We start from the raw sequence: 18,454 nt of genomic DNA, 5'->3' as shown, positions 1-18,454 counted from the left end.
TTAATCGCAAACTAATTTAACTATTTGCTCCAAATTTACTTCATCTGTTTTGCACCGGAAACTTCTTCAGGAATTCATTTATTGCTCCTTTAACGGTCTTCTTGAGGAATGTTTTTACTATTCCGTTTAAATTATTTTCAAGAATACAACCAGGAAGGATAAACCCAGAAATTAATCAGAGAGCGAGTAATGTCGCTTAAGCCTAGGCTTATCAGCCCTAACCGAAGGTGAAAAAACCTACATCCCATCCCAGAGAGGTCAACACCAATGAAGTGACTTTAACATTATTAGATATGTTACTCCCAACGATCTCGTATATTTGTTTTAATCTGAAACGGTTGTTACGATTGTCCCCGTTTTTTAAATTTTAAAACCCAATGTTTGATTAATTAAGTAATTAATCTGAAGCTTTCAAAACTCAACAAGAACCAGGTTTTCTTTTCTTTCATTATACGTTTTTGTTTCTTCGTGTTTAACTCATTCGGCTCAATGACCCAGTACCTTATTTCTTGTATTACAAAATGCATTTTTTCTCAAGATAATTTAGGTATTCAAGTATTTGCCCGAAGCTCCTATATAGACAAGGTTGGTGGTCTAATGGCTACCGCTTCTGCTTCATAAGCAGAAGGTCATGGGTTCAATCCCAGGCCCGTCCCTTTTCTCGTACTTTGTAGTTGTATCTTTCACTTGTTTCTATCTACCACTCCTAATATAGCACAGTTGATCTATCACAGTTCATAACATTTTCTAGAACCCGATACAGACAGAAATAGACCGTTTCCCTACGCTTCCATTCTTTCATCATTATAGCACGCCTGATACATAGGCAATCTGCTAACCAAACCAGCAAATTTTTCTGCCATAAAAATTACCCTACCCCCACCCTTCCCGCATAAACTGGCGTAGACGCAGTGGTATATACGGTCTACCGTGGGAGCCAGTTGAATGTATCATCAATTCCTTCCCCTTCCCCTCATTGGTCTGCATTCTGACGTGGCAGGCACCATTGTTGCCTAAAAATAGAAGATCATACTTCTATAGATTTTACCAGAATCATCTAAGATTTCCATCTTTGAGATATCAAGCACTATTCACTGCTTTTTTAGGATTTCCTCGTACAGTATTTCCTTAAGATTTAAAGCAGGAACTTCTTACTCCAAAGATTCCTCCCAAAAGTCCTTCAGGAAGTTTACCAAAAACTTAAGAAATTTACCAAGAAGATTTTCACATAGTTCATCCAGGAGTTTTTCCAAAGATGTCTAAATGGAATTGTAATGTTTTTTTTAATTTATGGAGAAATTGTTGAAAAAATCTAGGAAGAATTAATAAAAAAAATCCTCATCTTCACTTACCTTCACTTATTATTATCCCTCATGACAATAGCGCAACCAGGATTTGGCTCTAGGGGGGGTTTTGTGAACCTGAAGATAATGTGTTTTTTTGGAAAGCGACACGGATGTTAAAAAATTCTAACAGAAAAACTAAAAAAAAATGCTAGATTAACATTAAAGAAAAACCATAACAACATATGCAAAATAGAGCTTTTCTCGTCCACCCTGCACATCCATTTTTTTTTTGGTGAAATCAGCAATATTTTGCTGAAATTTTCCAAGCTGATATGTTCGGAAAATCAAATTGCTGAGTTGCAGCTGATTGCTGTCACTTAGCGTTCTGATCAGGTCAGGAAATCTGTTCTCTGAAAATGTCAGATCGGCAAATTTCAGCAAAAATTAGTAATTTGGTGTGTTGGCATACATTTTCATATTAATTTATAACGCTACTCAAACCAAATCTGTTGTGCCTGGTGGAATTTTACAGAAGTTTCTCGAAATACGTTCGGATTCCAATAAAAATTTCGTTCGCTATATTCTAATACGTTTAAATTTACATTTTTCGAAGTTTGCTCGAAAGTTTATCCAGGCTACATTTGGATGCACGCACATAATTGGCGTGATAGCGTTCAATCACTATTCATCTGTTATGTTCCTTACATATGTTTATCAGACGAATCAGTTCGATTATTAGTCAGCATTGCAGATATTGAAACATTTTTAGATTATAAACGAAATATTGTGGTTTTACAGTATAGCAACGGAACTACGATCTCCCTTTATCTTTCCTGATATTTTTATTTGTGATCATTAAAAACTATGGAATTGCTTCTCCGTAAATTCGCTTACTCTCTGGAGGTGATAAAATTCGGCCTAATGTTGAGGCAGCTTCAAAAATTTTCATAACATCGGATTTTGAATCAATCAGCTTTTCAAACGGTCTCGATATGCACACGTATCTGCATGTTTGTTCGACAAACTTCTCTTTAAAAAAAACCCTGAAAAATCGAGAAAAGTAAGGTTTTTTTTACTCTTTTATGGTTTTCAAATTAGAAAGCCACAACTTAGAACAACATTATTGTTAATACAACTTACTGTCCAGTGTTTGTGCATATTTCAACAATATATTCGATAATTCTTAAAAAAAATTCTGCTCTGGGGGGGGGGTTTTGACCCCCAAAACCCCCCCTTGGTTGCGCCACTGCCTCATGGCAATATTGAATGCTGGAATGTTTAACTACTAGTTAAAAAGACAATCATTAAAGATTAACGTAAGCAGCTTTTAATAATGCTCGAAACTGGTGCTTACTGATGATGATACGCTTTGTGACATATTTATTCAATTCCGAAACTACATACATTGCTTGGCATTATGGCTTCATTTTTCAAAAAGAATACTCCCTTGAAAATCTTACTACAAATGAGCTATGGCCGAAGATCCCATTTACCCTGGGTCAAGTGAGGTACTTGTGAAGAATTCATAGAGTTTTCAATAGAGAAATTACTCGAGTATTGTTTAAAATAACTTGAAGAGTAATTATTAGATTCAATAATGGAGATATGTATTAAAAAAAACTGGAGAAACGCAATAAGAATTTCTTGGTTCCAATTTTTTGAGGAAAGACTTTCTGGAAAAATGTCTGGCAAAATCGTAGAGCAAAACATTCGGAGTAGGATTTGCTCGAGCAATTTTTGTAGAGTTCCCTGGAAATCAACCATTTTTTTAAACTGTGGGATAACGAGGATTAGGATTTTCTGAAAAGAACTGTGGGAATCTTATAAAGACCTGCTAGAGTAACTATTGAATAAATCGGTGATAAAATAGGTAGAAAAAAATCTGTATGATGTCCTGGAATAGTATTCGGGAAAACTTTCAGAGAAATTCCTGTGAAAACTACTGGAGGAAGTTACCGTGGATTTTCTGGAACAAATTATGGAGTAGTTTCCCTGACCAGGATCACCGTTACAGGGTGGCCACCAAATATCCATTTTGAAATTCCCGCTTTTTTCCCGGTTTTCCCGATATAATTTTCAAAATTTTCCCGGTTTTTCATTGAGGGGCCCAAACGCAAAATGGGGACAATTTGGTCGGTTTTCAAATCGAACATACTAAAAATTCTTGTTCAAGCTTTTCGACGGAGTTTTCAGGTAATTTTTCTGTCCAAAAAGGAAAAACAATATTATTTTATAGGAGATTGGCTTGTTTTTTTGGTTCTTGTACAATTAGTATGAAATGAAAAAAAAAATGAAAAAAAAACTTCAAAGTCGATTATCTCAAAACTAGGTTTCTGCCACTTACACTTCTTTGCTTCTATTCCCGTTACCCATTTTCTCAACTTTCTCGGAGGATTTTCAAATATCTTATTCCACATAAACACGTTGGAGCCCTTGAGAAAAAAAAAATGACCTGCTCTCAAGCTAACTCGCGACATACCAACACCATTCCATTATAATTTATATAAATATGCCCAATTTTTACATCTTACAAGAAGTTTAGTGTAGCAAAATAGACTATATGTACAAGAAATTAAATCATTAATGTTTAAATATTATTTGTTCAAGATTTCAAATGCCTAATGGCAATACTATCAACCATATCAACTTTCTACAACTTATTTTTGGGAAGGAGCTTGAAGATATTCGTTCAGAATGATTTTCCCGGTGACCATCTCAAATTCCCGGTTTTTCCCGTCTTTTTCCCGGTTGATTAAAATTCCCGTCTTTTTTCCGTTTTTCCCGGTTCGGTGGCCACCCTGCGTTATTATCAAAAAAACATTTGCCATCAAAATTTTAAAAGCCAGATGGTTTAAAACTTATTCTACACCTCTGGGCAGATCAATAAAAAACTATGCGAAATTTTGACCGCTACGCAGTCAAACTGTCAAAAACGTTGATTCTTATTTCATTAACAATGTATTTCAATACCAGAAGCCGGTTTGGTATGATTTCAATTATATGAAATCATTCATTTTACAAGAACTTTCCATAATTAGCTGATTACGTGCAGGCTCAAGTGCTATGAGGCATTACGGAGCCGATTTGATTTTGTAATTACTATACGTTTGTAAGTAACATAACATTCTCACTAGTTCCAAGATCACAAGTTCTGGAGTCCAAAACGAAACAGCGCTTAAACCGCAGCTATCCAGCAAGCAGTGTTGTGAAAATCTCAATTTCTCATAACTCACGCTTGATATTTTTCATGCGTGAGTTGTCAATCACGCAACTCAGCAGTCAAAAAATCATGGATGAGCTGGCTCACCTTTTTGACTCATTGTCTCATATTTCCAAAGTTTAATCACACACGGCAATAATTTCTTGTTAGTCTGGAAAAAATATAGTAATCCTTGCTAACGTAAACAACAACATTCGGGTTTCACGAGTTTTTGACGGGTTTTGCGACGGAATCATTTTTTTACGGTTTGAGTTGATTGAGTGATTTTGCATCAAAATCTCATGCGTGAGATTTGCGAGGCAGATCTCTTATGAGTTAGCTCTCACGGGAGAGCGTATTGATTGAGATTTGAGTGTGAGTCTATCAACACTGCCAGCAAGACCTAGCTAGAATCTTTTAGTAATAGAAATTTTCTCCCCTTTCTAGGGCTACATGATGCTACATGACGTACGAATGCAAAAATGGCAAACAAAGCTTTCAGTCAATAATTTTGGAAGTGCTTATAAAAATGCTAGACTGAGAAACATGCTCTGTCTTATTAGGGACGTACACATGCGTGCCATTTCAAAATGTTTAAATTAGAACTCATAAAACTCCTGGACTGTGTGCATAATCCGTAATTTTCCATCTAATTCTTGATACACATACAGTACTGTACAGAATATAGTACGAGTGGGTCGTTTTTTTACATGAACTTGTCAAGTTTGAAAGTCTGAAATCGACTTCAAATGGTCCAATTGACCTGAAATTTTCACCGCAGCACAGATATAACATGAGTTTTAAACACAAACTATTAAGTTATTGAAAATATCTCGTTCTGCAAAAATAGCATGCAAATATATTGGAAATATTTTTAAAACAATTAGTTTTACTGAAACATGTTATTTTACATACTTAAGTGTCTTTTCAATTTAAACATATTTCTACAAGGGCATATTGTACATACGACATTACTAGCTCGTAGATTCAGGCTAGTATGATGACATCTAAACCAAATCAAAGATAAACCTGAGAAAAGAATTCTCGAAAACTTATTTAGACTCAAGTCAAAAAGTATACAAACTTACTTTATCGATCCTACATGTTTCGCAGACGAAATTCTACACGTTTCGCTCTGAACCAACTCGAATTTTTACTTTTAGAACGTTTAATTTTCGGATATACAAAACGACGAAAGTAAGATTTTCAACTTTCGCAACATAACCACTACTTTCGCCACCCCGCTGTATGGAGAGACAAAGTGACGAATCAAAACAAAACACTACTTGAGTCGATTTTACACTGGTAGAAAAACGTCGCAAGTAACTGAATAAAACGGCTTATCATTTTGTCATAAAATTCTTGTGTGAAATAATAGGAACTCCATGTTTTTGAACGTGAACTCATTTTATGCAAAATTTAGGCAATGTACACGTCGAAAAATTGTTCAAAAGGTGATTCATTTTAAAACAGTTTTAGAAGACAGGTTGTGATTCTTCTGAATTAATTTTCTCAAAACCGTATGAAAGTTACTTACGTCGATTTGAAAAAGTAATCGAGAATTCATGAATTCTTCGGATTCAGTGTATGTTTTTATTCCGAAGAATCATAACTTTGTATGTGGCCTAGTTGGTAGAATCATAACCTTGTATGATAAACGGTGCCTTTAAAAAAGTAGTAAAAGTACTAAAAATTTCCTGAGAAATTTTCATTTTGAATTGTCAACCAATCACAAACTAAGCTTTTTGATACAGAGGTTTTATTCAAGACGTGAAAGCCGATTAGAAGTCACAAGTTTTAGGATACTTCATATCAAACCTTCTCTAGATTGTAAATAAATAAACTGTTAAAAATAATAAACCGTTCGAAATGGGTAATGGAGGTTTCCAAGAAGTAGTTCACCCTTCGTAAACTGTAGGCCCATAGGAATTCTGTAATTTAACTTGCACTTATGTTTCGTACACCAGAACTTATGTTCTTCAAATTATCAACATTGTTATGTAGAAAAATGGAGTTTGTAAGTAATTCCAAATTAAATGGGCCCCGTAATGGCTTGTAGCGCTTGAGCCTGCACATAATCAGTTAATTATGGTAAGTTCCTATAAAATTGAATGATCTTATATAATTGAAAACATTCCAAACCAGCTTCCGGTATTAAAATACATAGCTTATGAATTTAAAATCAACGTTTTTGACAGCTACGCCTTAAAAGAGCGTATCTCAAAATTTCTTTAAGGATTTTTTTTTTGAAAATCGGCCCACAGATCATCCTAGGTATATAAACCAACTGGCATTTAAAGTTTCGATGACTATTTTGGTTTGAAAATAACGATGGGGGGACACGGGGCAGAATGGACACCCTGAGGAGTTTGCAAATTTTTGTCACATAACAATGACTAGACAAACTCCCTATTCAAACAAGGTTTCACCAAGAATCCATCAAGTACGCGTAGATATCCGCCAAAATACATAAGTGATTAACAAAATAAGGTACAGTGGGGGAAGTGTATCAGTGGGGTAAGTGGATCATTCGTCAATATTAAGCATAAATACATGAATATGTTGAATGTTTTCGCACCATTGCTTCGTTTTAGGTTATATTCTTACGTCCGCACTCATACTATTGCAAAACTGGTACTACACGTACACTAACACAAGCAAACTTGTTAGCTGCAAAAATTAATTAATTTCAAAATTGTTTTCCATCAATCAAAAATCCATTGTATCTCTGTCTAAAATCGAATTCTATTAGTTTTTTCGACACATGGTGAGCATTTCAGTTCTAATTGAATGAATCACAATGAAAAATATGTGATTTTTATAAATAAATACAGATATATTGTACATGGTACACTTACCCCTACTTTTTAATGGTGTGGGGTAAGTGGATCGAGTATTATTATCTTTTATTGGCAGACTGCTTACGAGAATTTTAAAAAGTTCTAATACTTGCAAATGTTGTTTTCCTTTATTTTTTTCATTCCCAGCTTAAATTTTTAAAATTAGTTAAAGAGAATTTGAATTAATCCACCTAAAAGTTTTTTTTAACTTTCTGGTATAAAAAAATATAAATAAATAATTATTTAAAAACTCACACGAAATTTTTCGTGGTTTATCTAAGCTGAGTTGCAAAAGAGCAAAATATACTAACTCTTCAATTGAAAGAATATTATCGTACCTTATTTGACCATATACATTAATCTAGACAGATGATACAAACATATTCATAAATAGAATAAAAAGATATCAGTTTGTTATTCAAAAATAAATGTAACTAATATTTTCAAACTACGAGTGTTTTTCGAAAACATCGTTAGGAATAATCCTACAATACTTCTGTATAACTTATGTGTATAAATGGATGAATTTTCTTCAAATGATTCTAGTTACAATGTTTTTTTGTTGTGCGAATTAGTGTAAACTAATGTATTCATATTTTTCAATATATTTTGAAAAAATAAAGATACTTTTCAATTTTAAAGTATTAATATGTACCATTATTAGCACTAAAAATAAGAACGAGAGTAATATCATTCTTACTATACATAATTACATCACATTTGTTTTGAGAACAGATTTTTTTCTATTGGTGATCCACTTACCCCACCATGGTGGGGCAATTGGATTATTTGGCGCAAATTTTCAAGTCCCTCATACTCAATACATAACAAACAGAAAAATCGAAATAATCGATGATTTGAAGTATATTAGCCCCTTATTTGTTATCCACAGAAAAAAGTTTGAATTACATTATTCACGTTAGCTATACATAACAATGAAGTTGACTATTGATTTTTCTGTATCCACTTACCCCACGGTACCTTAATAGTAAATGTAAGGTGACTAAAATTTTGTTTTCAGGCCCTTTTTGAATTACTCTTGACATTACGACAAGTATTACTGCTCGTTTTGATTCTTTATCATGACGAAGAAATTACTTTGGAGATTCCATCAGAAATCCCTCTAAAGATCGTTTCAGACATGTTTTAAGGAAGTCCCAAGTTCTCTAGAAATTTATACATTGCTTTTTTCATTGATTTACCTACGACTTCCTCCAACATTCCGTTTAGAGCATCTTTAGGTATTCAAAATTTCTTCGGGAATTCCTCCAACTACTTCTGAAAAAAAACAATCGCATTGAACTCTTCAAAAAAATGTTCAGGAGTGTCTCCAGGGAAATGTAAAGGATACTTTTTTAGATTTTCTTGGAGAAAATACCCATAAATATGCGAGGAAACTATTAAGAAAGTCCTAGAGTAATCTCTGATGAAACTTGTGTGAGTTCTAAGTATGCCGTGATGAATTCCCATGAGGATCTCTGAAAGAATACTTAGATTATTGATGAAATTCTTCCTGAGATTTCATGATAAATTGCTAAGATGGTTGGAAAAACAATATTCGAAACTAAATTCGAAACTAAAGAAATTCAGACAGAATCCTTGAAGAAATTAATCTATAAATGATCGAAACAGCAACTGAAATAATTTGGACATATTATTTGAAACATTATTAGAGCAATGTTTGAACCGCAGGAATCATATTTTGATGAAATTCTGGAACAATTTGTGGAGGAATGCTTTTTAGAGACATGCATTAAATAGTAACAAAGACTCTAAAACAAGACCTGCTCACCTGAAAGTGTACTTTTTTCCGAACCTATTATATTTTTTGTTCTTTCTCTACAAAATTTATTATTTTTGTAGAATAGGGGAAAGATTGGAATGTTCTCAGCTATGTTTCATATTCTCATAAACGACACCAAACTGGAACTGTGAACCTTTACCAACTTGGCAATCTTAAGGCTAAGTAGCCCGTCATTCGTTTTGGTAAGAATGATTACTTTTCAGCTTGCATTTCAAAGTGATAAAACTCAGTATTGATAGTTTATATTTCATTGAAAAAGTATCGTTGTACGCGCTAACATGCATAAAGTATGCTGATACTTTTTCAGCTGTGTCAGTGCAAAACCAACTGATTTTCTTTGTTCCGAAATCGTGAGATGAATTAGCAACAATCATAACGACGCGTACTAATTTCAATGACGGCCTACTTCGCTAGAGGAAAATAGTGAATATTTTAAACATTTAGTTTAAAACAGAAACTTGGAAGGTCTCCATTAAAAAATAGGCTTTTCAGAGGCTTGCATTAAAATAGTGACCATGTCTCTAAAAAGAGACCCGCTACTAGCCCTGCAGTTAAGCAAATAAGCAATTAAGTGCGTGGTTTGGTTTGTTTTAAACAATTTGACGACAACGGCGGCGTCGAAGACGTTAAGGATGGAACGTGTCCGCTCATAACTCATAGCGCGCGCGAGGTGATGACTAACCATCCGAGGGAAACAATGAGCTGACTGTTCGACCACAACGACGACGGTGCATGTTTGATTCTTGAGTGCATCGCGCGGACTCTGAGTCCAAATTGGAGGTGACTAATGACCCAAGACGATTAAAACGACAATCGCCGATAGAGTTAAAGACGTAGTTTCTTCCGTACCACCTTGTACGGAGTTGTAGGTGGTATGACGCAGTGACTTTGTTTGTGACGCATTGTCACAATCATAAACATAAAATTTAAGGTGGGTGGAATTCCTGGGAAAAGCGGAAGTCAGAAACACTGTTATTCATCATACTTATTTGGATGGAATGTATCCAGGTTAATTGAGAAGACAGTAAGAAGTTAGCTGCAGCAAGCATCGTTAAATCTCTACATATTGGAACTACTCACATATAACATAATGTTATCAGAATGTTATATTACAAAATGCCACTTTAAAATCATGGAACTTTCAGATCAGTTCGAAAGTCATTTTTGCAGAATCCAGAAAAGGATGTCGTGACTATTGATATATCACTTTTTTGTTAACTTCCATCTGATAGCAATCCGAAAGTTATCGACCCATCAAGAATCAAATCCAGAACCTGCCAGAATTCCGATTCAGCCATCCCGAAGAAACGTTTCCCACACTTCCCGCACTAGAGAACCAGACTTAATCTGCTCCGGAATTTATCAACCAATGCCCATCTGGAATGTTGAATTCGCGCGCTCAGCCAAATTAGGCATCGGCGACACGATAACTAGTTCCCGGTTTTGTGCTGTTTCATCGCACCGCGCACCAAACATCGACCAACTAGAAGAAGCAAGAATTGATCATTGAGAATTCTGCGCACTTGCCTCGCTCAACGTTAAAAAATTCCAGTCACAGAGATCTTCAACGCCGAAACAAACCTTGCGCGATAGTTCTTCTAGTCGGACCTTTTCAAGGTCTCGCACTCTTAGAGTCTGGCGCTGGCTATGAGTGTGTATCGAGTTATAAATAACACTTGGTGAGTTTATCACTGCCACCGGATCTCCTCGGGAAGACGCGCGCTCGTGTGTATCGCCTTAAGCCCTTTTTGCTTGGATCTCTCTCTCGCTCGCTTCTTTTCATATCATCATCGCCATCCGTCGCCACTATGGGCGAACAAATGGTAAAAAAAAAGAAAAAAATTACATGTTCTGATTGTAAATTGTTGATTCCATAGTGAATATTTCTATACTATTTCGTATTTTCACTGGTACAGTATGCCAAAGAAAAATAAAGAATCAAATGTAAGCACAAGGGATTTTTGAAAAATGCAATAAACTGCATTATCGTAATATTTTACACAAATCTTCATACACTGTTCAAAAGCATACTCAAAAAGCTGTCTTCAAGGAAAAAGTGTAATAAAAATTCGAAATTTATTGCGAGTAAATGTAAAACCACACTGAACAAAATTTTTTTTTTAATTTTTATTTTGATTAATATTTATTTTATACAACTCATACTTTTTTTTCCCAAGTTGTCTCGAGCAAATATTTGTTTTCAATTGTAGTTTTAGATACAAACTATAGAATCTTGGACAACTCAACTGTGTGGTAAAATTAGGGCGAATGTAACAATATCGATTTCTCTTCATCGATGCTCTCTTCTAGGAATAAAGATAACAAGATGCAAGTTTTTTAGCACTTTTTCACTTCAGGGCGCTAGTCAGCGAAGTAATCTTGCTTCCTGAGGTGAAACATGCCAACAAACTTGCATCTCGTCACCTTTAATAATTATTATTTATTATTATTATTTATTCAAATGTAACATTGCCTTAATTCTAGCGCAACCTTGAATTGATCTGCACATTAGGGTGCGGCTTATTTTTCAAAAGTTCTCAAAACCAAAAATTCGTGTGCTCTACTGGATTCAAATCACATTAAAAGAGAAACCTCAAAATCTGAGCCAAAAATATTAACATTTAGAGGTGGCGCAAGCGTGTTGAAGGTGAATTTTCAAGTGACCTTGAGTGAAGTACACTTAACTTTGCTATTTTTCAACCGATTTCAAAACTTTTAGCACCATTTTCTTTGAAATTGAATTTATAAACATTTTGTAGAACATCGAATTTGTTTAAAATTAAAACTTGTCTTTGTTAAAAATACTTTTATCCAATTTTTTCCTCATTTTGCTAACAAAATCATTTTTGTTTGACCATAACTTCATTAAAACTCAATCGATTCCAAATCTTTTTACATACTTTTGAATCGAATTTATTTGTTTTCAAACTGTACATACAACATTTTTTTCTAAAAAATATTTTTGACTTAGGTATTCAACAAAAACTACCCAAAAACATGATTTTTCAATGAAAAAATCAAATTTCTTTGGATTATTTAAATTTTTTTTGCCGAAAATAGCATTTTTTCTATAAAACTTAAATATGTGAAGCATCTTGCCTTAATTACGAGTTGAACAGCGCATATATTTTTTAACATATGCAAACATAATATTGTTTCAAAATGATTTAAAAATTGTTGCAAAGTCCTTCCCAAAGGTTTAACAAATGAGAAAAATCAGTTTCAGCTTAAGAGACAATATTTAACTGCCAAAGATTTGACAAAACTAGCATGTTTCGTTAAAAAAATAATGTTTTTGTGCAGTTTTTGCTGAATAGCTTGGTCAAGACATTTTTTTTAGTGAAATGTGATATATGAAAGGTTTAAAAACAATTAAATTATCTTCAAAAGCATGTAAAAAGATTTGGAATCGGTTGAGTAATCATGAAGTTATGGTTAAACAAAGTTGAAATTTTTGGTAAAATGAGGAAAAATGTGGAATAAATTACTTTTAACTAAAACTTGTTTTGATTTTAGACAAATTTGGTGTTCAACAAAGTTTTTAAAAATTTAATTTTGAAGGTATTGATGCTAAAAGTTTTGAAATCAATTGAAAAATATCAAAGTTATGTGTACTTCACTCAAGGTCATTTTTTGTAACCTGAAAATTCAACTTCAAGACGCTTGCGCCACCTCTAAATGTTAATATTTTTGGCTCAGATTTTGAGGTTTCTCTTTTGATGTGATTTTAATTCAGTAGAGCACACGAATTTTTGGGTTTGAGAACTTTTGAAAATTAAGTAATAATTATTACTGAAAAAAGCGACCCAACAGGAATTATAAAGAGACCAAACGGCGTTCGGTTGACCGAATGCCGGTTGGCCGAACGTCATTTGGCCCAATGCCATTACGAACAAAGCATAATTAAATTGCTACGTTGATGTATAGGATTCATATTTGTTGCCCAATAACTAATCAATAACATGACATCGACATCAATACTCTAAGCTGATGGTTGGTTTGTCTCCGAATTACCAACGGTATGCTACGGTTTGAAGCATTTTTTTTAATAATCTCATCAGAATGTTTTCCTTCTTTTAAACATAGGCTATTATTTCGAGTGATACTGGTTTCATTACCTTTGGCAGTAATTTAGCTTATATTTGAATTAGACATTTTTCCTTCTTTAAATCTTCGGCATTTATGTGAAGATATAATGATATAACGATTATATGTATTACAATTGCTTAAATTTTCATAAGAGATTTGTCCTTCTTTTAATCATAGGCTGTTCTTTCAAGAGAAAACTATTTTTTTTTAAATTTATTGGACGTGAAAATTTGTGGTTTTAAGAACTATGAAATAATGTATTTAAACCGATCCTGCAGAAGGACGAATAAGTCATAAACCGTTTTAGTTACTGCCAAAAGCTGACTACAAATGCAATGCGAAAATCTGTGCTGACAGCTATAACCGCAAGCAGAGATGTGAATAATTGCTTACATTTTGGATGTTATTTTATCAGCACTGACTGTTTCTTGAACTAACACTAAAGAGCTTGTTATTAGTATATTCATTACAAATGCATACTAGCTGTGCTTCACAACTATTTTCAATTTCAGCTAAATGACCCTTTCGGCCAAATGACCCTTTCGGCCAAATGGCGTTAAGCCAAAAGGCATTCGGCCAAATGACCGGCAACCAGACCAAACAGGAACCATGAAAACAAAAAAGAAAAAGAAAGAGATAAGATCTTTTATAAAAGTTACTCAAATAAACTGAGCAGACATTCTTTATCTTATATTTTTGAGAATATTCCTTGTGGCATTGCGACAAATATTACTGCTTGAATGTATTATTTTTTTTCCATAAATTTCATCAGAAATTAGTTCAGGTAATATACCAAAGCTTCCTTCGATATTCGATATTAACCAATCCGACATCTTAAGGAATTCCTCTAAGAATTTCGTTTAAGATACCTTCAAGAATTCAGGTTAGAAATTTTCTAAGACCCATACCAGAAATCCAGAGCTTCTACCAGGAATCCATCCTACGATTCATTGTTCACTAGTATTTCCTCAAATATTCCATTTAGGACATATTCAACAATTCGACCAGTAAGTTTCTAGAAATGCGAGAGAGTTCCTAATTATTTCGTCCAAAATTGTCATTATGGGTTTTATAAGATTTCAATCGAAATTTTTTTCTAAGGATAAAGTCAGGAATAAATGTACCACGAAGATCTCCATTTAAGGCTCATGAATCCATCATTCAATCATCAGCAATCATCAAAAATAAAACAGTCAGTTCAAACGTTTTAGGTGTCGAACCATCCACAGTTTGTTCAACAAATACATAAATGCATGTGTTATTACAAGCATGAAACGAGCTCACCAGTTGGTAATCCATCATCGACTGAACAGTCACAATTTCAGCGTCATCACGCTTAAGCAGAGATACAAAATTACTCCGATTGCGCGCGAGTAAAGTGCTAACTGAGAAAAAAAATCGCTCCGAGCGCGAGAAAAATGAATCGGACAGCTTGGACTTTCGCAAAATCCTTGAAATATTTTATATAGGAATTCATAGAAGGAAGGAATTAATTGTCATATTGTTTGCTGATGTGAAACTTTGAACTAACTTTTTAACAATCCAAGCAGACTTTTTTTGAAAAATTACCTAGGAGCACTCACACAAGTAATCCCTGGATGAAAAGATGTAGACATGTCTGAAAGAGGCTTCATGGGGAATCTTTGCTCGAAATATGAGGGTCGACATTAATAAAGAAATCATACAAGAGTTCCAAACACATTTTCTGAAAGAATACGTTTTCCTAGAGGAATCTGTAGGAGAAACCGAAAATGAATATTTATAGTAGTTCATAAAAAAAATGCTTGAAGAATAATCGGAAAAATGGGCATAGGAACTCATGAAGGAATATTTTTCTGAAAACAAATATTGATGCAAACTATGTAATGGCCGTTTGTTAACCATTTTTTTTAACACGCCTGTAAGAATCTTTGAAAGATGTACAAAAGTTACAACTGAAGAGATAGATAACAAAATTAGTGGAAAAATCTCTGAAGCCAATCCAGTAATGATCCCTGTGTAAATTGCTGAAGGTAGCAGTATTGGAGTGCTCAAGGATTTCTTGGAGCAAGTTCTGAAGAAATGTCTCTAACCATCCCTTGAAAAATCGCTGGTGGAAATTCTAGGAGAATTCCTAGAAGAATTTCGAAAGAAATTTCTGACACTGATTGAAACTTTTCCTCGAGAAATTTGAAAATAAATTTCTGAACAACATGTCAGCGCATAAGAAATAATGATTATTATTTTATGAAAAAATGTTCAACGGTTAAATTTTGTATGTGGTTTGTTTGCTTCCAAAGAATACCACCGTCTATGAAAGTGGTGGCTACATTCTCATAAGGATCGCAAATTGTAAAAATTTAAATCATTTCTTTTAGGGGCTTATTTTTCAAAAGTTAATAAAAAAATGTGCTCTTTAAACCACATCAAAAGAGGAACCTCAAATTAAGATTTAAAGGTGGCGCAAGTGAATTAAAGGTGAATCTTCAAGTAATAAAATATGACCTTCAGTGAAGTCGTCATAACTTTGTTATTTTCTAACCAATTTTGAAGCTTACAGCATCATTCAAAATCTAAATTAAATATTCGAAATGTTGTTAAATACCATTTTTTTTTTTCGAAAATTTCGAAACTAGTCCTAGTTAATACTAGTTTTCTCAAATTTTTTACCCTTTTTACTAAAAAAAAATCATCATAGCTACGTAAAAGTTTATCCTATTCCAAATCTTTTTACTTGATTTTGAAGCAAATTTAGTAGTTTTTAGACTGTGGATACATTAAATTTAAATAACAAATAGTTTTGACTTAGTTATTTGACAAAAACTGCCCAAAAACATGATTTTTGAATGAAACATATCAAACTTTTAAATTTTTTGCCGGTTACACGTCAATACTTAAGCTGAAACTGGGTTTTCTCATTTTTCAACCTTCAAAGAGGTCTGTCATAAAAAATATATTTTTTTGTTTTTGAAAAATACACATGTTAATAAGTAATAATAAAATGCTTTATAAACTTCAGTTAAATAATAAAAATGTAAATTCCGGAATATAATAGCAATTCAATGTATTTAGATTTTTTAAACAAAATATCATGTTTTAGGGTATTTTTTGTTCAATAACTAAATCAAAACAATGTTTTAAAAACAACTAAATAAGCTTCAAAGGCATCTAAAAAATATTTGGAATCAGAAGAGTATTCATGAAGTTTTGGTCATACAAAGAGGGTTTCATAAGTGAAAAGGAGAAACATTTGGATGGATGGCCGCTAGGGTGCGGCTTACTTTCAAATGTTCTCAAAACCATAAATGCGTGTGCTCTTCTGAATTCAAATCACATAAAACGAGAAACTTCAAAATTTGAGCCAAAAATATTAACATTTGGAGGTGTCGCAAACGACTTGAAGGTGAATTTTCAAGTTATAAAAAAAATAAATTTCAGTGAAATCACCATAACTTTGTTATTTTTAAACCAATTTTAAAAAATTAAATTCATTAAAACTGTGTAGAACACCAAATTTGTCAAAATCAAAATTAGTTTTAGTTAAAAGTAGTTTACTCCAAATTTTTCCTTATTTTAATAAAAAAAATCGTCTCTATTCACCATAATCTTATGGATACTAAACCGATTTCAAATCTTTTGATATGCTTTTGAAGCTAATTCAATTGTTTTTAAACTGTTTATAAAACACATTTTACTAAAAAATGTGTCCAAATGTTTATTTGATAGAGTTATTCAACAAAAACTGCAAAAAACGTGATTTTTAACGAAAGATTTTTTTTTTAGTTTTGTCAGTTAAACATTATCTCTAAAGCATAAAATGGGTTCTCACATTTTTTAAACCTTTGAAGAGGACTTTGCAAAAATTTTTGAATTATTTGAGAACTAAGATAGTTTTGCACATGTCAAAAAGTATATGCACTATATAACTCGTAATTTAAACAAGATGCTTTATCAACTTAATTTTCTTGGAAAAAATGCAATTTCCGGCAAAGAAATTTGTTTTTTTTTTATAAAAAATCATGTTTTGTGTAGTTTTTGTTGACTACTTAAGTCAAAAACAATTTTTAGAAAAATGTGTTGTATATAAAGTATGAAAACAACTAAATTTGCTTCAAAAACATGTAAAAATATTTATTATCGATTGAGTATTTATGAAGTTAAGGTTAAACAAAGATGATTTTTTTAATTAAATGAGGAAAAAATTGGTGAAAACTTATTTTAACTAAGCTAAGTTTTGTTTTTAGACAAATTTGATGTTCTACAAAGTATCAACAAATTTAATTTTGAAAAAGATTTCAAAATTGGGTGATAAATATCGAAGGTCTGGTGATTTCACTGAAGGTCATTATTTATTACTTGAAAATTCACCTTCAAGGCGCTTGCGCCACCTCTAAATCATAATATTTAGAGTTAAAACTTTGAGGTTTCTCTTTTAATGTGATTTGAATGCATTCGAGCACACAAATTTTTAGATTTAAGAACTATTGAAAAATAAGCCGCACCCTAATGGCCACCCTGGTTTTAATTTTTATCGATAGTTTACACATTTAATTTTGTTTTGTCCCAAGTGGTCCCGAGCTAACATTTGTTTTCAATTGTAGTTTTAGATATAAACTAGAAGGTCTTGAACAATTGATCTGCACATCCAGAGCTGATAGCGATTGAGTGCCTTAAAAATATAAACTTCGGAGATGTTTTCCCTGAAAAAGAGACTAAACAGGAACTAAGAAAACAAAAATAAACCAAAAAGGAATCAGAAGATAAGACATATTACAATGGTTCCTGTAACACTGATCAGACATTCCCTATATTATATTTTTAAGAATTTTCGGTAATTGCCTGTGACATTTCGACAAATATTACTACTCGTATGTATTTTTCATTATTATTTTCTCCAGAAATTTCAACTAAAATTATTTCAGGTATTATTCCAAAGCTTCTTTCAGACATAACTCCAAAAATTTCTTCAGGGGCTCATTAAGTGGTTCTCTTTCAGACTTCTTAAGGAATTCCTCCAAGAATTTTGTTTAAGATACCTTTGAGAATTCAGCGTATAAATTTTCCAAGACTTATCCCAGAAATTGATCCCAGCTTTTACCAGGAATTCGCCTCAAGATTCATTGTTCGCTAGTATTTCCTCCAATATTTCCGTTTTAGACATATTCAATAACAACCAGTATTTTTTTTCCAGAGATGCTACAGAGTTCTTAGGATTTTCGACCGAAATTTTTGCTCAGTATTTTTTCTTAGGATAAAG

At 32.9% G+C, this 18,454-nt stretch overlaps 1 protein-coding gene across 5 annotated transcripts in view; it reads right to left on the bottom strand.

Moving 5' to 3' along the window:
* Positions 1–18,454, bottom strand: part of LOC5570773 (tyrosine-protein phosphatase corkscrew) — a 438,185-nt gene that overhangs the window by 48,100 nt on the left and 371,631 nt on the right. The gene's annotated exons all lie outside the window — the stretch shown is intronic.

The sequence above is a fragment of the Aedes aegypti genome, chromosome 3, assembly GCF_002204515.2.
Source record: "Aedes aegypti strain LVP_AGWG chromosome 3, AaegL5.0 Primary Assembly, whole genome shotgun sequence".
In the NCBI taxonomy this organism is placed as follows: Eukaryota; Metazoa; Arthropoda; class Insecta; order Diptera; family Culicidae; genus Aedes; species Aedes aegypti.
This window is presented reverse-complemented; position numbering and strand designations above follow the sequence as displayed.